Source organism: Hordeum vulgare, chromosome 3H (genome assembly GCF_904849725.1).
Source record: "Hordeum vulgare subsp. vulgare chromosome 3H, MorexV3_pseudomolecules_assembly, whole genome shotgun sequence".
NCBI lineage: Eukaryota > Viridiplantae > Streptophyta > Magnoliopsida > Poales > Poaceae > Hordeum > Hordeum vulgare.
This window is the reverse complement of record NC_058520.1, coordinates 550873882-550880939: the sequence shown is the minus strand read 5'-3', so window position 1 is coordinate 550880939 and position 7058 is coordinate 550873882. Positions and strand designations below refer to the sequence as shown.

The 7058-nt window shown below is 45.2% G+C and overlaps 1 pseudogene; it reads left to right on the top strand.

Moving 5' to 3' along the window:
- Positions 1-4815: 4815 nt before the first annotated feature.
- LOC123442885 lies at positions 4816-5273 on the top strand (annotated as a pseudogene).
- Positions 5274-7058: the final 1785 nt, after the last annotated feature.

Genomic DNA, 7058 nt, shown 5'->3' with positions numbered 1-7058 from the left:
TCGACGGTTTCCTTAAGGAAAGATTGTATGTGATACAATCAGAATGTTTTGTCGATCCTAAGGATACTAAAAAGTATGCCAGCTCCAGCGATCCTTCTATGGACTGGTGCAAGCATCTCGGAGTTGGAATATATGCTCTGATAAGTTGATGAAAGCTTTTGGGTTTATACAAGGTTTATGAGAAACTTGTATTTCCAAAGAAGTGAGTGGGAGCACTATATAATTTCTGATAAGTATATGTGGTTGACATATTGTTAATCAGAAGTAATGTAGAATTTTTGTGAAGCATAAAAGGGTTGTTTGAAAGGAGTTTTTCAAAGGAATACCTAGATTGAGCTACTTGAACGTTGAGCATCAAGATCTATGGAGATAGATCGAAACTCTTAATAGAAGTTTCAATAAGATGCATGCCTTGACAAGTTTTTGAAGGAGTTCAAAATAGATCAGCAAAGAAGGAGTTATTGACTGTGTTGTAAGGTGTGAATTTGAGTAAGACTCAAAACCCAACCACGGCAGAATAAAGAGAATAGACGAAGGTCGTCTTCTATGCCTTAGCTGTAGACTCTAAAGTATGCCATGCTGAGTACCGCACGTGATGTGTGCCTTGCAGCAAGTCTGTTAAGAGGTACAGAGAGTGATCCAGGATTGAATCACCGATCAGCGGTCAAAGTTATCCTTAGTAACTAATGGACCAAGGAATTTTTCTCGATTATGGAGGTGGTTAAACAGTTCGTCGTAAAGGGTTACGTTGATGCAAGCTTTGACACTAATCCGAATAACTATGAGTAGTGAAACAGATTCGTATAGTAGAGTAGATATTTGGAGTATTTCCGAATAGCACGTAGTAGCAACATCTATAAGATGGCATAAAGATTTGTAAAGAACACACGGATCTGAAAGTTTTAGAACCTTGACTAAAACCTCTCTCGCGAGCAAGACGTGATCAGACCGCAGAACTATATGGGTGTGGGATTCGTTAGAATCACATAGTGATGTGAACTAGATTATTGACTCTAGTGCAAGTGGGTACTGTTGGAAATATGCCCTAGAGGCAATAATAAATTATTTATTATTATATTTATTTGTTCATGATAATCGTTTATTATCCATGCTATAATTGTATTGATTGGAAACACAATACTTGTGTGGATACATAGACAAAACACTGTCCCTAGTAAGCCTCTAGTTGACCAGCTCGTCGATCAAATATAGTCAAGGTTTCCTGACCATAGGCAAGTGTTGTTACTTGATAACGGGATCACATCATTAGGAGAACCATGTGATGGACTAGACCCAAACTAATGAACGTAGCATGTTGATCGTGTCATTTTGTTGCTACTGTTTTTCTGCGTGTCAAGTATTTATTCCCATGACCATGAGATCATCTAACTCACTGGCACCGTAGGAATGCCTTGTGTGTATCAAACGTCACAACGTAACTGGGTGACTATAAATATGCTCTACAGGTATCTCCGAAGGTGTCCGTTGAGTTAGTATGGATCAAGACTGGGATTTGTCACTCCGTGTGACGAAGAGGTATCTCGGGGCCCACTCAGTAATACAACATCACACACAAGCCTTGCAAGAAATGTGACTTAGTGTAAGTCACGGGATCTTGTATGACGAAACGAGTAAAGAGACTTGCCGGTAAACGAGATTGAAATAGGTATGCGGATACTGACGATCGAATCTCGGGCAAGTAACATACCGAAGGACAAAGGGAATGACATACGGGATTATATGAATCCTTGGCACTGAGGTTCAATCTATAAGATCTTCGTAGAATATGTAGGATCCAATATGGGCATCCAGGTCCCGCTGTTGGATATTGACCGAGGAGTCCCTCGGGTCATGTCTACATAGTTCTCAAACCCGCAGGGTCTGCACGCTTAAGGTTCGGCGATGTTTTATGCGTATTTGAGTTATATGGTTGGTTACCGAATGTTGTTCGGAGTCCCGGATGAGATAACGGATGTCACGAGGGTTTACGGAATGGTCCGGAGACGAAGATTGATATATAGGATGACCTCATTTTATTACGGGAATGTTTTCGACATTACCGGGAATGTACCGGGAGTGACGAATGGGTTCCGAATGTTCACCGGGGTGGACCAGCCCACCCGGGGGAAGCCCATAGGCCTTAGGGGTGCCGCACCAGCCCTTAGTGGGCTGGTGGGACAGCCCAAGAGGCCCTATGCGCAGGAGATAGAAAAAATCAAAGAGAAAGAAAAAAAGGGGGGAAGTGGGAAAGTGGAGAAGGACTCCACCTTCCAATCCCTTGCTTCGGTCGACCCCTTGGGGCTCTCTTGAGCCTCAAGGCAGGTCCCTCCCCTCCCTCCTATATATACTAAGGTATTAGGGCTGATTTGAGACAACTTTGCCACGGCAGCCCGACCACATACCTCCATGATTTTTCCTCTAGATCGTATTTCTGCGGAGCTCGGGCGGAGCCGTGCTGAGATAGATCATCACCAACCTCCGGAGCGGCGTCACGCTGCCGGAAAACTCATCTACCTCTCCATCTCTCTTGCTGGATCAAGAAGGTCGAGATCATCGTCGAGCTGTACGTGTGCTAAACGCGGAGGTGCTGTCCGTTCGGCACTAGATCGGAGCAGATCGGGGGACGGATCGCGGGACGGTTCGTGGGACGGTTCGCGGGGCGTATCGAGGGACGTGAGTACGTTCCACTACATCAACCGCGTTTCTTAACGCTTCCTGTTGTGCGATCTACAAGGATACGTAGATCCAAATCTCCTCTCGTAGATGGACATCACCATGATAGGTCTTTGTGCGCGTAGGAAAATTTTGTTTCCCATGCGACGTTCCCCAACAGAGTATTCAACCCAAATTTGTTGATTCGACACAAGGGGAAGCCAAAGAATATTCTCGAGTATTAGCAGTTGAGTTGTCAATTCAACCACACCTAAAAGATTTAGTATCTGCAACAAAGTTTCAGTAGCAAAGTAGCGTGATAGTAACGGTAGCAGCGGTAACAGTAGCAGTAGTGACAACAGTAGCGGTAAAGTAACTTAGCAAGGACGAGTAGGAAAAGCTCGTAGGAATTGGATCGGTGATGGATAATTATGTCGGATGACATTCATCATGTAACAATTATAACATGGGGTGATTTGTAACAAACTCCAATTCGTCAATGTAATGTAGGCATGTATTCTGTATATAGTCATACGTGCTTATGGAAAAGAACTTGCATGACGTCTATTGTCCATCCCTTCCATGGCAGCGGGGTCCTAATGGAAACTAAGGGATATTAAGGTCTCCTTTTAATAGAGAACCGGAACAAAACATTAGCACATAGTGAATACATTAACTCCTCATATATGGTCATCTCCGGGAGTGGTTCCGACTATTGTCACTCCGGGGTTGCCGGGTCATAACACATAGTAGGTGACTATAACTTGCAAGATAGGATCAAGAACACACATATATTGATGAAAATATAATAGGTTCATATCTGAAATCATGGCACTCGGGCCCTAGTGACAAGCATTAAGCATAGCAAAGTAGTAGCAACATCAATCTTAGAACATAGTGCATACTAGGGATCAAACTCCATTAAAACTAAATCGATTACATGATAGATCTCATCCAACCCATCACCGTCCACCAAGCCTACGTTGAGATTACTCATGAACGGTGAAGAGCATCATGGAATTGGCGATGAAGGATGGTTGGTGATGACGACGGCGACGATTTCCCCTCTCCGGAGCCGAGAACGGACTCCAGACCTGCCCTCCAAAGGAAGAACAGGTGGTGGCGGTGGCTCCGTATCGTAAAACGCGATGAACTTTTCTCTCTTAATTTTTTTTGTGCGAGAGAGACTATATAGAGCTGGAGTTGGAGGCGGCGGAGCCACGAGGGCCTCACAATCCTGCCAGGCACGGCCTGGGGGGGCGCCTCCTGGGCTTGTGGGCTCCTAGCTCCGTCCCTCCAGGTAATTCTTGCGCCAGTATTTTTTATATATTCCACAAAAAATCCTCGTAAATTTCCAGGTCATTCCAAGAACTTTTATTTCTGCGCAGAAACAACACCATGGCAATTCTGCTGAAAACATCGTTAGTCCGGGTTAGTTCCATTCAAATCATGCAAATTAGAGTCCAAAACAAGGGCAAAAGAGTTTGGAAAAGTAGATACGATGGAGACGTATCAAGCGGAAAGCAAAACGAACACCAGTTCGTTTGTGTTGGCGCGTTGGACCGTCTTTTTTGTCCGTGTAGACCTAAACGAATGCGGGCAAACAAAATGCGTCCTTGTATTGGAGCTTCCTAAAAGGAAGCAAACGAAAAATATATGCAAGAGATAAAATGAGAGAGAGAGAACTCAGAAGTAGTGCAAACTTATTCTTGCAGAATAATATACACACCGCCCCCCGCGTCGCTCCGTCGCCAGGGGCGACACGGGTAGCGACCCGACCAACAAGCCCCCGGCGCCCCTACCCGCCTCCTCCCCTCGTTGTTACCGGTGCCTCCCGCGAGCAAAGCACGCATCGGCGGGGCCGGTTCTTTTCTCCCCCGGTTGTGTCCTCCACGAGTTGGGATCTCATGGCGGCGGGTGACGAGCAGAGGGCGACGGCCGACACATCGTCGCGGCTCTTACGTCGGCGGTCGGGGTGAGGTGGGTGGCCTAGGAGGCGTGGGTTGGTCGGCTGTTGCGGCGGATGTCCAGGAGCGGTCTCGAAGGCTCAGATAGGGGCGGTCCCGATCTGTCTGCTCCGGTGACGGGACTGACCGTTGGGGTCTGCAACGGGGCAGACGGTGCGTGGCTGGTGGTTCGGCGCGGAGGCGTAGTGGAGGAGGCATGCCCGATCTGCGCTTCCTGCGAGAGCTTCGACTTTCGAGGTGGATGTGAGGTTGACTGTGGTTGTGGCTCCTCTCTTGGCCCATCTAGGATTTTGGGGCCATGGCTGTGGTGGTCAGCGTGGTTGTGGTGGAGGTGGCAGCTTTGGAGGTCGCGCCGGTGGTAATGGCGTGCTACTCGTGTACGCGGTGGTGCAGGTCTCAACACGAGCAATTCACCATGGTGATGCGTAGGCCGTGGAGCCCTTCCGATCTAGTTGGTTTGGTCTCGCCATTGTTGAATACAAGCGGAGTCAAGGCTCGGTGTGCAGGTTCTCTTTGGCTTGGCTCCCTCCCTGGAGTCTGTAGAGGTGGTGAGTTTTTAGGCTATGGACGATGGTCGATGCCCGCAATGTGGGCGCTTGCAGGCGTCCTTTTCCTCCTTGGAGGCATTGTCGAAGAGCTGTCTCTCACCACTGAGTCCTGGCTGGTTGGGATTGGAAATGGCGCCGAGGGTTGTTGGCTAGGCCGGACCATTCCCAGGGTTCGGTGGAGTGGTCTTGTGCGGATCTGGGTGAAAGCCTTGTGGTCGACGGGGGTCGATGCCGCTGTCGACGACGGCGTGAGTTGATGCTGCTTTCCTTCTTGAAGGCGTCTTTGAAGATGTTGCTCACAATTATTTCGGAAAGAGGTCGTGATAGGTGGAGGTGGTTTGTTCGTGTTGTCATCGGTGGTTGTTTTTCTACTTTCTTTTTAGTTCTATGGTTTTCGACCTGGTTTTCCATATAAATCGGGCCACTCTATATTTGCTTTTCCCTCTTAATGAAATGGACACAACACCTGCCTTGCAAACCAAATAAAATAAAATAAAATAAAATGAGAGAGAGGTCCTTGCAGCACCTCCTCCACACGTTCCGAGCATGTACGCCCGACGGTTTCAACATCTACGCCCGATGGTCGTAGCACCTCCATCACGGCCTCATGCACATATGGTCCCAACATCTATGCTCGATGGTTGCAGTACCTTCACGTGAGTCTGATGCACCGTCGTGAGGGCCTCAAAGCACCTCTTCCTCACAATCGCGGCTTTGTTGGCTCGTTGTCACAACAACTCTATCTCATAGTGGTCGGTCTAGTCTTGTGGCATGAGATTGGGTGGTCGGGAGCTTGCTAGAGGCATCATTGCCCATAGTAGCACGAGGCGAGGCCACTCATAGCACCAGCAATGCCGCGGATTACACCCGGTGGAATCTTCTTGATTCATGTTGCTCATTTTTTTATTGAAGTAATCAGATACTATTTTTCATTGGAAAAACGGATTACACAAAGTACACACAAATTCATCACAAGAGATACACATAGATATCTTGTAATCTCGTACCAAAGACTCCACAAAAAGTAAGACTAGAACTCCTCGTGCTCGTTAACTCCTTCATAAACTGGTTGTTCTGTTTCCTCTATCCTTGGGCTAAAATAGTACATGCTCATGCTTCGCGAAATAAAAATTCATGGAAACTAAAAAATGTTCACAGGTACTTCTTTGTATATGTGTATTTGAAAATGTTCATCATATATTAAAAAAGCCATTGGATATTTTCAAGATAATTATTTTTGTAGTCACCTAATCACTCTTATATTTCTTACAATGGGATTACTTATAAGAATGTCCATCACATATTTCCAATATCACCGTGTATTGCGGAAATGTTCGTAGCTTATTAAAAATGTTCATGTACATTAAGAATGCTGGCCGTATATTAAAAGTCTTCATAGTGTATATATAAGATGTTCAAGAATGAGAACCTTTTGAATGACACCATGAACATTTTTTAAATACACAATAACCATCTTTAAAATGCGCGATGGAATGTTTTCCAAATACACGTTGAACATTTTTAAACGCGACAAACTTTTTTGAGGAATTCTACGAACAAAAATGAAAGAAACAGAAGAATAGGAGGGAATTATGAAACTTATTGGAAAAAACGAAATTAGCAATTGATCACGTATTTTGAATGAAATGGAAAAAAGCTCAAAATGGAAAATATACAGATAATTATAAACTGTGCAATAATTTTAAGAATATGTTATATATTTGAAAAAATGTCATTAAACTAAAAAAAGGGAAACGGTAATTAAAAAGAACAAGGAATTTTAGAGAAAAGAAAAAAAATCAGGAAAAAGGTAAAACTGGAAAGAGTGAATAAAGCAAGGTAAAACCAAAGTATAAGGCTGTAAACTTCGCTAGAGAGAAGTCATGTTTCT